We start from the raw sequence: 15,413 nt of genomic DNA on the forward strand, positions 1-15,413 counted from the left end.
CTTTCAGAAGCCGTACTTACTTGCTGTTCATGGTTTTTTTAAGAAAGCAAATAGAAACCTGCCTCTCAGAGATGGGAATAAAGAAAGATTTTTTATTTTTATTTATTTATTTTGTGGTACGTGGGCCTCTCACTGTTGGGGCCTCTCCCATTGCAGGGCACAGGCTCTGGACGCGCAGGTTCAACGGCCATCACTCACGGGCCCAGCCGCTCCGCGGCATGTGGGATCTTCCTGGACCGGGGCACGAACCCGTGTCCCCTGCATGGCAGGCGGACTCTCAACCACTGCGCCACCAGGGAAGCCCAAGAAAAAGTTTTATGGGATGGTGCTTTGGGCCACAATGCTTTCCAGAAGGTGTGTAAGAAAAGAGATCAAAACACCTTTGCCTCTCAGCATGTCTGAGCAGCCCTGCTGGTGGACGGTGAGATCTGGATGGCAGGCACACAATGCCTTCCTCACACCCCCAAACTGAGAAAACCGAGCTGGTTTGGGGGGTGCTGGAAGATCCCTACCTTGGGGTGGGACAGGAGCTGATTGGAGAACACCCTGGAGTTGTGAGCACAGAACTGTATAGGTCTTAGACTCAGGGTCTGGCAATTTTCATTTCATAATGATAAAGAACAGAAGCAGAGCCCAGTCTTGCCTGAGAGAGGAGTAATCTGCAACTGCAGACACTGGCCCTGCACCAGTCAACCTCCCATCTTCCTGGCCCACAGAACCCCAGTGAGGTCTGGGTGGCAGTGTGCCCAGCCCTTTCCTCCCTGTGGGTTACTTTCCGTGACCACGTGGCATGGTTCTGGCCACTGGGGCAGAGGGAAGTCCACTGATGGGAAGTGGGAGGGGGTCTCTGGGAAAGACCTCTCTTTCTCAACAGAGACAAAGATGTTAGAGGAAAGCTTCCTTGTGTGGCATCTCTTCCTTCCTATTTGGGATGCTAGGACAAGGATGTCATGTTTGGGGTTGTGATGGACATCCTGTAATCACGAAGAAATAGATATCAGAAACAAAAGCCAAGAGGAATGGTGAACAGAAGGTTAAAAAGAGCCTGTTGATGAACGCTGTCTGTGAGCTATTGCAGCCAATGGGGAACCTACCTTTGAATCAGGAGTGTGAAATAACGGAAGATCTTTATTTCTTCAGCCTCTGGGGGTTGGTTATTCTTATACTTGCACCTGAACTCATTGAACTGACACATCTAATATTTACACATGCTAAAACAACTTGACCTTTGTTTTCACCCATTCCCATTTGGAAGGTCATTGTCACAAACACTGGGAGGCAATAAAATGTAGAAGTTAAAAGTAAAGGCCTTGAGGCAGAAGAAGCAAGAAGAACTACAATCCTTCAGCCTGTAGAACAAAAACCCATTCACAGAAATATAGACAAGATGAAAAGGCAGAGGGCTATGGACCAGATGAAGTAACAAGATAAAACCGGAGAAAAACAACTAAATGAAGTAGAGATAGGCAACCTTCTAGGAAAAGAATCCAGAATAATGATAGTGAAGACGATCCAGGACCTCAGAAAAAGAATGGAGGCAAAGATCGAGAAGATGCAAGAAGTGTTTAACAAAGACCTAGAAGAATTAAAGAACAAACAAACAAAGATGAACAATTCAATAACTGAAATGAAAAATACACTAGAAGGAATCAGTAGCAGAATAACTGAGGCAGAAGAATGGATAAGTGAACTGGAAGACAGAATGGTGGAATTCACTGCTCGGAACAGAATAAAGAAAAAAGAAAGAAAAGAAATGAGGATCATACACCACGATCAAGTGGGGTTTATCCCAGGAATGCAAGGATTCTTCAATATACGCAAATCAATCAATGTGATACACCATATCAACAAATTGAAGAAGACAAACCATATGATCATCTCAATAGATGCAGAAAAAACTTTTGACAAAATTCAACACCCATTTATGATAAAAACTCTCCAGAAAGTAGGCATAGAGGGAACTTAGCTCAACATAATAAAGGCCATATATGACAAACCCACAGCCAACATCGTTCTCAATGGTGAAAAACTGAAACCATTTCCTCTAAGATCAGGAACAAGACAAGGTTGCCCACTCTCACCACTATTATTCAACACAGTTTTGGAAGTATTAGCCACAGCAATCAGAGAAGAAGAAGAAATAGAAGGAATCCAAATCAGAGAAGAGGAAGTAAAGCTGTCACTGTTTGCAGATGACATGATATTATACATAGAGAATCCTAAAGATGCTACCAGAAAACTACTAGAGCTAATCAATGAATTTGGTAAAGTAGCAGGATACAAAATTAATGCACAGAAATCTCTTGCATTCCTATACACTAATGATGAAAAATCTGAAAGAGAAATTAAGGAAACCCTATCATTTACCATTGCAACAAAAAGAATAGAACACCTAAGAATAAACCTACCTAGGGAGACAAAAGACCTGTATGCAGAAAACTATAAGACACTGATGAAAGAAGTTAAAGATGATACCAACAGATGGAGAGATATACCACGTTCTTGGATTGGAAGAATCAATATTATGAAAATGACTATACTACCCAAAACAATCTACAGATTCAATGCAATCCCTATCAAATTACCAATGGCATTTTTTACAGAACTAGAACAAAAATAAACTTAAAATTTGTATGGAGACAAAAAAGACCCCGAATAGCCGAAGCAGTCTTGATGGAAAAAAACGGAGCTGAAGGAATCAGGCTCCCTGACTTCAGACTATACTACAAAGCTACAGTAATCAAGACAATATGGTACTGGCACAAAAAAAGAGATATAGATCAATGGAACAGGATAGAAAGCTCAGAGATAAACCCACGCACGTATGGTAAACTAATCTATGACAAAGGAAGGCAAGGATATACCATGGAGAAAAGACAGTCTCTTCAATACGTGGTGCTGGGAGAACTGGACAGCTACATGTAAAGGAATGAAATTCGAACACTCCCTAACACCATACACAAAAATAAACTCAAAATGGATTAGAGACCTAAATGTAAGACCGGATACTGTAGAACTCTTAGAGGAAAACATAGGAAGAACACTTTGACATAAATCACAGCAAGATCTTTTTTGATCCACCTCCTAGAGTAGTGGAAATAAAAACAAAAATAAACAAATGGGACTTAATGAAACTTAAAAGTTTTTGCACAGCAAAGGAAACTACAAACAAGACAAAAAGACAACTCTCAGAATGGGAGAAAATATTTACAAACGAATCAATGGACAAAGGATTAATCTCCAAAATATATAAACAGCTCATGTAGCTCAATATTAAAAAAAACAAACAACCCAATCCAAAAATCGGCAGAAGACCTAAATAGACATTTCTCCAAAGAAGACATACAGATGGCCAAGAAGCACATGAAAAGCTGCTCAACATCACTAATTATAAGAGAAATGCAAATCAAAACTACAGTGAGGTATCATCTCACACCGGTTAGAATGGGCATCATGAGAAAATCTACAAAGAACAAATGCTGGGGAGGGTGTGGAGAAAAGGGAACCCTCTTGCACTGTTCATGGGAATGTAAATTGATACAGCCACTCTGGCTGTATGGAGGTTCCTTAAAAAACTAAAATTAGAATTACCATATGACCCAGCAATCCCACTACTGTGCATATACCCTGAGAAAACCATAATTCAAAAAGACACATGCACCCCAATGTTAATTGCAGCTCTATTTACAACAGCTAGGTCATGGAAGCAACCTAAATGCCCATCGGATGAACGGGTAAAGAAGATGTGGTACATATATGCAATGGACTATTACTCAGCCATAAAAGGAACAAAATTGGGTCATTTGTAGAGACGTGGATGTATCTAGAGACTGTCATACAGAGTGAAGTAAGCCAGAAAGAGAAAAACAAATATTATATATTAACATATATATGCGGAACCTAGAAAAATGTTACAGATGAACCGGTTTGCAGGGCAGATGTTGAGACACAGATGCAGAGAACAAATGTATGGACACCAAGGGGGAAAATGGCAGGGGTGGTGGTGTGATGAATTGGGAGATTGGGATTGACATATATACACCAATATGTATAAAATGGATAACTAATAAGAACCTGCTGTATAAAAAATAATAATAGTAAATAAATAAAAAGTAAAGGCCTTGGAACAAGATGAACCTGGGTTTGTGATACAGCTGCATCCCTTTCTTGTTGTGTGGCCTTGGGAATATTGCTTCATCCATGTAAGCCTCACTTTCTTCAACTATAGAATGGGATAATATAAAATGAGGATTATAATGGTACCTACTTGGTTGGTCTATTGTAAATACAACAAGAGATGGTGTGAGTAAAGGGCTAGGCACAGGCTTAACACCTGTGGTAGTTATTACTATTATTTCCGATGACGGGTACATATGTTTGTTCACAGAGCTCGTATTGTCTCTTGTCCAGTTAGTGTCCAAAGTTTTTGCTACTTGATTTTTCTCCCAATTCTTGAAACGTCATTCATCTGTACTCCAGCTCCTGGTTTTCTCTCCTCCGTGATAGAATCCACGGAGTCGAGCATCCAGCCCTTTGGTAAGTGGTGAGGGGGAACAAGGAAGTATAGACCATGACTCTTTGCTTAAAAAAGCCTATTGCTTAGTCTGGGATAGAATTCCACTATGAGCTACACAGTAAGTCCCCTACAGATGAACGAGTTCCATTCTGAAAGCGCTTACGTAAGTCCAATTTATCCGTAAGTCCAACAAAGTCAGCCTAGGTACCCAACTAACAAAATTGGCTATATAGTACTGTACTATAGTAAGTTTATAACACTTTTCACACAAATAATACATAAAAAATAAAGAAAACACTTTTAATCTTACAGTATAGTACCTTGAAAAGTACAGTAGTAAGTACAACAGCTGGCATACAGGGGCACATTCGCATCTTCGAAATTTCACAACTTACTGTATTGAATGGAAATGTCGGACAAGGGCCATCTTAAGGCAACATATATCATGTTTCCATCTGGATCCCACCTGTTAGCCTAAGTAAGTCCAGATGGGTAGGGAGGCAATGCGAGGATGTAGCCAGCGGGTTGGGGGCGGGCACTGGAGACCTGACCAGTTGGGAGGGCCATTGCTCAAACCAATCTGTGAGGAGATGTCATTGTCAGGAGCTGGAGCCTCAGGGAGACGGTAGGAGCTCCACCACCAAGCAAACCAATCACTAACTAGAGCCACGTGCAAAGACCTCCCATGGAGAGCAGTCGAGGAGTTGACTGGAGAAGAAAATAGCATTCCCAACAAAGAGTAAGAATAGGGGATTCTCATCCTTCTGTTATATGAGGCATGTGACCAACATGGAGGAACAAACCAAGATCTCACCACAGCAGAAGACAAGAGGCCTCAGCTGTGCCTCCCAACTGCGTGGCCAGAGAGATGGAGCTGCCTGGCCCTTGTGCTTGGTGAAGGCTCGCTGGACAATAACAAGTGGGGTCAGCAGTGTGGAGAGTAGAGATGGGACCGGACAGCTTTGGACTGTCTGTGCATGTGGGGTGGAGGTGGTCCTCAGGCTGTTCGTTTTATCAGGAGCCAGACTTGGATGTGCCGGCACTGACGCTCCAAGGGCATGATGGGCTGGCAGCCCCGAACGTAGGTTGTAACAGGCAGGAGGCACCCCTGGGTCTGGCCTTTAAACATGTTCCATGGGCCCATGTTGGCTTAGGAGCACAGGGAGGAAGGTTTGCCGGCCTCGTACAGCCTGGCCTCAAGCCCTGCTATTGGGAGTCCCTCTACTTGGCTTGACTCCTCCTGTTGGTGTTTTGGAGTCTGGCTGAATTGGATGCCAAGGATCGGAGTTTATATAAATACATAGAGGCTATGGCTCTTGCTCCACGCAAGAGCTTATATCTGATTGTCCTCACATCCCAACTGCAAGGGAATTGTGTTGGGGGAAGGCAAGGAGTGTGTGCATTGTGCTTTGTGAGTCTCTTCACCGCTATAACATAAAACCTCGAGTGTCAGATTTCATCTGTTACTACGATTGAATCCCGTTGGCTTGGCTGAAATGCTGAGAGTTGCTTTGCTTCTTAGCAGCCCTCCCTTTCCTGTGGTCACGTAAAGAAAGCTGGTCCTGCCCAGCTCTGTCAACAGTGAGGGCCCCGTTGCATCTGGGTGTCCAGAAGAAAGGCGGCTGAGGGCTACAGTGTCATGTTTATATCTTGATTTACAAAAATGATTCATTTGTTTATTTCTATTTTTTCTGAAAAGGATTGGAGTCTGCTTACAATAAGATCTAATATTTCCCCTACTTCTGTTTGCTTTGCTTTTGGGTTATTTATACTGTAAAAACACCCTATTTTTATGTTTTTCAAGCTGATTTACAATTTCTTTGGGAATATTTCTCTGTTTTTAAAGCATCTGTCATTTGTCTCCTTCTGCAGCTGGAATGAGACAAAAAACTCTAGTGCAGGTGGTGGTAAATGATGCCTGTGAGCCACATCTGCCCCACCACCTGTTCTTTTTTAATTAATTAATTAATTTATTATTTATTTTTGGCTGCGTTGGGTCTTCGTTGCTACGTGTGGGCTTTCTCTAGTTGCCTGCCACCTGTTTTGTTTTGTTTTTTTTAAACAGTGCCGACTTTCTTTTCTTTTTTTAATTAATTGATTGATTGATTGATTTTTGGCTGCGTTGGGTCTTGGTTGCTGCGCGCAGGCTTTCTCTGGTTGTGGTGAGTGGGGGCTACTCTTCATTGTGGTGCGTGGGCTTCTCATTGCGGTGGCTTCTCTTGTTGCGGAGCATGGGCTCTAGGTGCACGGGCTTCAGTAGCTGTGGCATGCAGGCTCAGTAGTTGTGGTGCACGGGCTTAGTTGCTCCGCAGCCTGTGGGATCTTTCTAGACTAGGGCTTGAACCCGTGTCCCCTGCATTGGCAGGCGGATTCTTAACCACTGCGCCCCCGGGGAAGCCCCTACCACCTGTTTTTGTAAATAAAGTTTTATTGGAACACAGGCATGGGTATCTGTTTATTATTGACCCTGATTACTTTTGTGCTACAATGGCAGAGTTGTATAGTTGTGACAGAGACTGTGGAGCTGCAAAGCCAAAAATATTTACTATGTAGCCCTTTATAGAAAAAGTTTGCTGACCCCTGCTTTAGTTCAGTCAAATATAATTTTAAAATACTATCTGACCTAAGTGAATTTATCTTGAGCGGCACTGTGTGGTGGTGTGTGGCTAGGATGGGTGTCCATTCTTTTCTATACCAATGTTGCTCTGCTTCCTGAGAGCCCAGTCTTACTGGATCTATCTGACTGCAAAGGCTGCTTTTTGCCGGCTCTGTCCTGGACAGTGAGCTCAACCCAATTCCTTGATTCCCGTTCTCCAAAACAGGACACGGTCAGCGTGGAGGGCTTGGCTGAAAGTGTGGAGTGGTGGAAATAAAGCACACAACTTTAGACTGAGGACTAGACACCTCACTCTGAAAATCCCTCTGGCAACCCTTCCTGCCCCCACTAGGAATACCTTTCTGACCATCTTGCTCTTTAGATATTCACCATGTTGTCTTGCCCTTCTCCTCCCCAATACCCACCTCATATCTAAATCCCCCTCACTTTATCCTGGAGAGCTATCATGCTCTCCACTACTGACTTACACAGTATACCTGTACATCCTCTAATACTAGTATGTACCAGTTACTGGAAAATAACTGGAATATGAGAGGGAAAGGTTGTGTGATGCAGGAGGGAACCTTGCTTCCCTAGGCTTCAGGTTTCCACAAGGAGGGACATCAGCTAGTGGAACATGAGTGGCCTCACGCATTCTTACCCAGAGGAAGGACTTCTAATATTATTGATAAGCTTGGGATAAGCACTGACCATGTGCCCCTTCCTCAGTCTCTTTCTCTCGGGACACAGCTTCCCGGAAGCCCATACTCTGGTCTTGCTGTTTGGTGGGATAATTTCAGTTCAGGGGAATAGGGGTATTTGGTGCATGGGGTGGGACTATTGATAAATAAATGAAGAATGGAACTTGATGAACAAACTAACTGTTGTAGATGGAAGCTTCTGGTGGGCCAGGCCATGTATTTTAGGGTGGGTTTCCCTATTAGGAGAAAAGGATTTGAGGGCAAGTGGTCTATCTGGAAGGTGAGCCTAGGAAGTACCAGTTGGGGTGTGTGGACGGGAATGCAGCCAATTACAGATGCGCCATTTACCACTTGGGTGATCAGAGCTTAATCCCACAGTAAACGCTGGAAAATGGTGTAGAACATGCACCTCAGAGTTGTCCTGCTGGAGAGGTGAGGGAGCTGAGGTGTTTATACTCCAACTCCTGTCACTCAGTGATTGAGGGTTGCTCCTGGGGGGTGACTTCCAAGGCATGGCTGGGCTTCCCCACATCATAAAGAAGCCTTCTTTATCTTTGAGGAAAACCCTCAGGCAAAGAAATGCAGATGCTCACTGTTATAATTTCTTCAGGAGCTCACTGAAGCTGTAAGACCAGAGGGAGGTGGGCAGGGCCAGAACACTCTATGTCACTATTACAGACTCTGGTGTTGAAGGGTGAATTTGGCATCTCTTTCTTAGTTAATGGTGCTTTAACTTTACTGTGGGATTCAGGATTGAGAGAATCAAATTTTGGGTTTCAGCATGATTTGTTTTCTGATCATATAATCCCATGTTTGTCTGTTCGATGTGGCTATTTTCAGAGGCCACAGGTCCTGGATCATCTCCAGAGGGTTCCTATAGAGCCTCTACTTAAATGGGGCTACCTGCTTTCCAGGGCCCCAGCTGCCTCCTCGAGACAAGGACCATATCCCCACCACTATCGGCAGGACCTCTAGTAGCCTCTCATCCTATGTCCATAGTAAATGGTATTTCTGTGCCTTCATACTGTGGGCTCTTCCAGGAGAGGAGCTGAGGCTGAGAACAGCTGAAAATTTGAGCAATTAATTGATTTGTTCAGTGCTCATAAATTCTTACATTATCTCTTACATTTCTGCTGGAGAGACTAATTTCTTAGCCTCAGTAACAAAATTATTGGTGAATGTGCTGGTTGACCCAATTAGGTCAAGTGTCCTCCCTGGAACCAATCAGGGGGTGGAATCCTGTGGAGATAACAGGCAGGTCCCACTGGAGCCACATGGCTAGAGTTGGAGAATTGTGCTGGTTAGATAATCCATTTGTTGCTCTCCTCCCACACAACAGTTATTCTCCACCCTCTGAACAGGGTTAGCATTGGTGTATCTGGACAGGTCATGACTTTAAAAACAGCTTCTCATGCTCTCCTGGGTCTTATTTAAATAAAACATTAAGCAATGCCACCCTTGGCCAATTCCTAAAGGAGAGGGGTCAGCAGTGCCTTCATGAAGGTTGCCCAGTGAAGTAAAGTTGCCCTACCTTCTGGTCACATTTTACTGTAAAGTTTAAAGGCTCTCATAAGCCCAAGTTGCAGCAGAATTGGCCCTGCCATCTTCATTTAGCATTTGTCAAGGGTTCTGGAATTTCAGTTAACTGTGTGTTAGCTGTACGGTTTAGGAACTGTTGGGAAACTTTCATTTTCAAACATGAATCTAATCTGTTTGGGCTGAGCTTGTGAACTATCACCCTAGGAGTGAAGTAACCAGGCCAACTCTGTTTTTGAGCCAAATAAAATCAGGTGAGCTGCTTTTATGTCATTATAGCATAGTGTATTGATATCATGTAGACACTTCAGTGATGAGAGAACATCAACATTCCAGTCCTGTGGAAAGAATTACCACGCCAGCAAAGATCCTCACAATATTAAAACAATGCTAAGGACACATTTCCATATTTAAAGAGCACATTTCATGGAGGAAGAGGTTGAAACTGCAAAGAGTTTGGAGATTGGAGGGACCGTTATTAATAAAGAAATAGGAGAGGATTCTAGAATCCTGAAAATATCACCTCCTTGGCTATTTGCACTTAACGTAATCACTGGAAATATGCCCAAATCAAGGTGCTTGAAGAATCAGGGCCAGGCTTGTAGGTGCTTTGGGCTTTGGCCAAACAAGTTGCATTCTGAACAGAGCTTTTAAAGAACAAGCATAAACAGTGTACACAATATGTAGAGTTGTGCCCATCAAGGCAGCCCGTGTCAATGTCCAGATTTGGTGACTGGTCACAGATCACTTGGTGTCCAACTGGTTTTTCTTGGCCTTTCAGGGGAAAATGGAAGGCTTCTCCTGAGGTGGGCACAATAACACCAACTCTAATGATGTCAAATTCTGGTGCAGTGACAGCACCATCTGTGGACCTGGGGGACTTTTTGATGTTTGTGGGAGTCGGGATTCTAAATTGGTCAGTGAGATTGATGGCATTGAGACCAAAGAGGAAATAGATCAGGGCCCCTCCAGGGATGACATCTGCTTTCATTGTGTAATAACACAAAGAGTGTTGACTCTAGATTGTTGGCTGAATACCTCTCTCTGTCCCCTCAGTGGGATACTTACTAATGATGGTGAGCTTGTTGGGGGTGATGATGAATTCAGTCTTACAGCCCAAACAATAAAGTCAATCATAAAATTCAGGTAGACAAATGAAACTCGGGAATCAAATCTTCCGACTGCCAAGTTTCTCTACTTTTAAATTGATCATTGTGGATAAAATCAGAGATGAGCCCATAGAGAAGAGAATTTGAATACTCTGTTCCTCTATGAGGAGAAGGTTGAATTTTTTTAGAACTAAATGGAGGCATCTGTTTTGTTTAAATTAAGGGTCTTGAAGTACCAGCCAGGGACTGAGCTGACCATCATTTCTGTAATAAGGTAATAAATCATGCGGATGGTTAAAGAAGCAAGAAACACCACATTCTTGCTTTGTTCAACCAATTAAGCAATAAGCCTTCTGGGTCCTTTTGTTAATTACTGTCAAACACAACTTATACAATTGAATCCAGCCTTTTATTTAATTATATTAATTTATTCCAGCAACTTCAAATACCAACAATGCCAATAAAAAAGTTCATTTAAAAAATAGAGGTCTTGTTTAATTTTGATTTTTCAACCATAATACCCTTTACAAGGTTGCCATCTGAGAATTTTTAGCTCTGTCTCAGCCTCAGGATGTTAGGGGAATTTGTGTTGAATATAGACAAGTCTGAAGCCAGAAGATGGTGGCTGAATCTCTTCTCTCAATGAGGTGATAAATCTGTCTAGGTCAATGCTATCCAATAGACCTGTTTGCACTGACGGAATGTTTTATTCTCTGTGCTTTGCAACACAGTGGCTATTGAGCACTAGAAATGTGGCCGGTACAACTGAGGAACTGAGTTTAAATTTTCTTTAATTTTAATGAATTTACGTTTAGATAACCACATGTGGCCAGTGGCTCCTCGCCCAGGTCTAGAGTGTATTCTGAGGAAGGAAAAATGCAGTGTTCCATTGACTTCAACAGGTGAAGAAATGCATAGTTATGATGTGTACTGTTTAGAAACCCTTACCTCCTGCTTAGAGTTTGTTATTTGAAACACACTGTATCCTGAGACAGCCCAAAGGAGATCAGCATCTTTGAGGGGAGGTTTTAAGCTGACCATGTGAAGAGGGAAATCCACCTGGAAGAGAGATGGGTACCAGGTCTTTTTTTTAAAAATAGATCTTTATTGGAGTATAATTGCTTCACAATACTGTGTTAGTTTCTGTTGTACAGCAAGGTGAATCAGCCCTGTGCATACATATGTCCCCATATCCCCTCCCTCTTAAGCCTCCCTCCCACCTTCCCTACCCCACCCCTCTAGGTCATCGCAAAGCACGGAGCTGATCTCCCTGTGCTATGTTGCTGCTTCCCACTAGCTATCTATCTTACATTCAGTAGTGTATGTACTAATACACTTCGCCCCAGCTTCCCCCTCCCCACCTCCTGTGTCCTCAAGTCCATTCTCTATGGTTACGTCTTTATTCCTGCCCTGCCACTCGGTTCATCAGTACCTGTTTTTTTTTTTTTTTTTTAGATTCCACATATGTGCGTTAGCATACAGTATTTGTTTTTCTCTTTCTGACTTACTTCACTCTGTATAACAGAATCTAGGTCCATCCACATCACTACAAATAGCTCAATTTTGTTTCTTTTTATGGCTGAGTAATATTCTTTATCCATTCATCTGTCAATAGACACTTAGGTTGCTTCCATGTCCTGGCTATTGTAAATAGTGCTGCAATGAACACTGTAGTACATGTCTTTTTTTTTTTTTTAACATCTTTATTGGGGTATAATTGCTTTACAATGGTGTGTTAGTTTCTGCTTTATAACAAAGTGAATCAGTTATACATATACATATGTTCCCATATCTCTTCCCTCTTGCATCTCTCTCCCTCCCACCCTCCCTATCCCACCCCTCCAGGCGGTCACAAAGCACCGAGGTGATCTCCCTGTGCTATGCGGCTGCTTCCCACTAGCTATCTACCTTACGTTTGGTAGTGTATATATGTCCATGCCTCTCTTTCGCTTTGTCACAGCTCACCCTTCCCCCTCCCCATATCCTCAAGTCCATTCTCTAGTAGATCTGTGTCTTTATTCCTGTCTTACCCCTAGGTTCTTCATGACATTTCTTTTTCTTAAATTCCATACATACATGTTAGCATACAGTATTTGTCTTTCTCTTTCTGACTTACTTCACTCTGTATGACAGACTCTAGGTCTATCCACCTAATTACAAATAGCTCAATTTCGTTTCTTTTTATGGCTGAGTAATATTCCATTGTATATATGTGCCACAACTTCTTTATCCATTCATCCGATCATGGGCACTTAGGATGTTTCCATGTCCTGGCTATTGTAAATAGAGCTGCAATGAAAATTTTGGTACATGACTCTTTTTGAATTATGGTTTTCTCAGGGTATACGCCCAGTAGTGGGATTGCTGGGTCATATGGTAGTTCTATTTTCAGTTTTTTAAGGAACCTCCATACTGTTCTCCATAGTGGCTGTATCAATTTACATTCCCACCAACAGTGCAGGAGGGGTCCCTTTTCACCACACCCTCTCTAGCATTTACGGTTTGTAGATTTTTTGATGATGGCCATTCTGACTGGTGTGAGGTGATACCCCATTGTAGTTTTGACTTGTATTTCTCTAATAATTAGTGATGTTGAGCATCTTTTCTTTTTTTTCTCTCTTTACTATTTTTTTTTGAATTTTTGAATTTTACTTATCTTTTTATACAGCAAGTTCTTATTAGTCATCAATTTTTTACACATCAGTGTATACATGTCAATCCCAATCTCCCAATTCATCACACCACCACTCCCACCCCCACTCCCCTGCTTTCCCCCTTTGGTGTCCATACGTTTGTTCTCTACATCTGTGTCTCTATTTCTGCCCTGCAAACTGGTTTGTCTGTACCATTTTCTAGGTTCCACATATATGCGTTAATATACGATACTTGTTTTTCTCTTTCTGACTTACTTCACTCGTATGATAGTCTCTATATCCATCCACATCTCTATAAATGACCAATTTCGTTCCTTTTTATGGCTGAGTAATATTCCATTGTATACATGTACCACATCTTCTTTATCCATTCATCTGTCGATGGGCATTGAGGTTGCTTCCATGACCTGGCTATTGTAAATAGAGCTGCAATGAACATTGGGGCGCATGTGTCTTTTTGAATTATGGTTTTCTCTGGGTATATGCCCAGTAGTGGGATTGCTGGATCATATAGTAATTCTATTTTTAGTATTTTAAGGAACCTCCATACTGTTCTCCATAGTAGTTGTATCAATTTACATTCCCATGAACAGTGCAAGAGGATTCCCTTTTCTCCACACCCTCTCCAGCATTTGTTCTTTGTAGATTTTCTCATGATGCCCATTCTAACCGGTGTGAGGTGATACCTCATTGTAGTTTTGATGTGCATTTCTCTAATAATTAGTGATGTTGAGCAGCTTTTCATGTGCTTCTTGGCCATCTGTATGTCTTCTTTGGAGAAATGTCTATTTAAGTCTTCTGCCCATTTTTGCATTGGGTTGTTTGTTTTTTTAATATTGAGCTGCAAGAGCTGTTTATATATTTTGGAGATTAATCCTTTGTCCATTGATGCATTTGCAAATATTTTCTCCCATTCTGAGGGTTGTCTTTTCGTCTTGTTTATAGTTTCCTTTGCTTTGCACAAGCTTTTAAGTTTCATTAGGTCCCATTTGTTTATTTTTGTTTTTATTTCCATTACTCTAGGAGGTGGATCAAAAAAGATCTTGCTGTGATTTATGTCAAAGAGTGTTCTTTCTATGTTTTCCTCTAAGAGTTTTATAGTGACCAGTCTTACAGTTAGGTCTTTAATCCATTTTGAGTTTATTTTTTTGTATGGTGTTAGGGAGTGTTCAAATTTCATTCTTTTACATGTAGCTGTCCAGTTTTCCCAGCACCACTTATTGAAGAGACTGTCTTTTCTCCATTGTATATCCTTGCCTTCCTTTGTCATAGATCAGTTGACCATAGGTGCCTCGGTTTATCTCTGGGCTTTCTATCGTGTTCCATTGATCTATATTTCTGTTTTTGTCAGTACCACACTGTCTTGATTACTGTAGCTTTGTAGTATAGTTTGAAGTCAGAGAGACTGATTCCTCCATTCCGTTTTCCTTTCTCAAGATTGCTTTGGCTTTTTGGGGTCTTCTGTGTTCCATATGAAGTGTAAATTTTTTTGTTCTAATTCTGTGAAGACTGCCATTGATAGTTTGATAGGGTTTTCACTGAATCTGTAGATTGCTTTGGGTAGTATAGTCATTTTCACAACATTGATTCTTCCAATCCAAGAACATGGTGTATTTCTCCATCTGTTTATATCATCTTTGATTCCTTTCACCAGTGTTTTATAGTTTTCTGAGTACTAATATTTCATCTCCTTAGGTAGGTTTATTCCTAGGCATTTTATTCTTTTTGTTGCAATGGTAAATGGGATTGTTTCCTTAATTTCTCTTTCTGATTTTTCATTGTTAGTGTATAGGAATGCAGAACTTTCTGTGTATTAATTTTGTATCCTGCAACCTTACCAAATTCATTAATTAGTTCTAGTCGTTTCTGGTGGCATCTTTAGGATTTTCTATATATAATATCATGTCATCTGCAAACAGTGACAGTTTTACTTCTTCTTTTCCCATTTGTGTTCCTTTTCTTTTCTGATTGCCGTGGCTAGGACTTCCAAAACCATGTTGAATAAGAGTGGTGAGTGGACACCCTTGTCTTGTTCCTGATCTTAGTGGAAATGCTTTCAGTTTTTCACCATGAGAATGATGTTTGCTGTGGGTTTGTCATATATGGCCCTTCATTATGTTGAGGTAGGTTCCCTCTATTCCCATTTTCTGGATAGTTTTTTATCATAAATGGGTGTTGAATTTTGTCGAAAGCTTTTTCTGCATCTATTGAGATGATCATATGGTTTTCTTCTTCAATTTGTTACTATGGTGTATCACATAGATTGATTTGTGTATACTGAAGAATCCTTGAATCCCTGGG

The sequence above is a fragment of the Phocoena sinus genome, chromosome 4 (genome assembly GCF_008692025.1).
Source record: "Phocoena sinus isolate mPhoSin1 chromosome 4, mPhoSin1.pri, whole genome shotgun sequence".
Lineage (NCBI taxonomy): Eukaryota > Metazoa > Chordata > Mammalia > Artiodactyla > Phocoenidae > Phocoena > Phocoena sinus.